Genomic DNA, 1,060 nt, shown 5'->3' with positions numbered 1-1,060 from the left:
TTACATTTATTAAAACGAAGTGCAAAAAGAAGGGGAAGGAACATCTGATAGAAAAAAAACCAAACAAAACAAAAAAAACCCAACCAACCAACCAACCAAAAAAACCCCAAAAACAAAAACAAAAAAACCCCCAAACCAAACCACAAAAAAAAAGCACCCAAAAAACCTCTTTCGAGTCTGCTTTCAGTTCAGCCGCCGCCCGCTCAGCCCAGGGCGCCAACGCCGCACCTGCACCGCGGCCCGGGCGGGCAGCAGCAGCACCGGCATGCGGGCTGGGCTGGGAAACCAGGGCTGGGAACCCGGGCCTGGAAACCCGGGAGCCGAGCCAGGACCCCGCTGGCAGCGATTCAGAGTCACAGAATAGGACGGGCTAGAAGACACGAGGTCATTTGGTCCAACCTGGCGGCTCAAGCAGAATCGTGCAGGAGCACGTGGCACACGCTTGTCTCTAGGAAGTTCTTGAGTGAGGGAGACTCCACCTCTCTGGGCAATCTGTTCCAGTGCCTGGCCACCTGCACGGCGAAGAAGTTCTTCCTCGTGTTCAGGTGGAGCGTCCTGTGCATCAGTTTGTGCCCATTGCCTTTTGTCCTATTGCTCGGCACCACTAACAAGAACCTGGCTCCAATCTGCTGACACACGCCGTTTAGATACTCATACAACAGCAGACCTGGAGACAGGCCCCGTTTCCCGCTATGCGACAGCACCCCACCCCCCGCAGCTCCCTCACCGTCCTCCCGCCCCCGCACGGGGCCTGGTTCATGGCGCCCGAGCCTGCACCGCGGTGGGCGGAGCCGCCACCGCTCCGCCCCGCGTTCCTCGCGGGCGCAGAGGGTGCCGAGCTCCGCCGCTCCGGCCGCTCTCGCCCCGCCTCGCCGCTCGGGGTAAGCGGCTGCCGCGCAGGGGAAGCCGCGGACGGGGTGGGGTCGCGGGGCCTCCCGTGTGCGGCTGCGCCGGGACGCTCCGGCCGGGGCCGGGGCCGGGGCCGGGGCCGGGGCCGCGGGCGGTAGGCGGCGGCGGCAGCGGCAGCAGCGGCAGCAGCAGCAGCGGGTCTGCGCGTGTG

This window comes from Cinclus cinclus, chromosome Z, assembly GCF_963662255.1.
Source record: "Cinclus cinclus chromosome Z, bCinCin1.1, whole genome shotgun sequence".
Classification (NCBI taxonomy): Eukaryota; Metazoa; Chordata; class Aves; order Passeriformes; family Cinclidae; genus Cinclus; species Cinclus cinclus.
The sequence above is the reverse complement of the archived record's forward strand: the minus strand, read 5'-3'. Positions refer to the sequence as shown.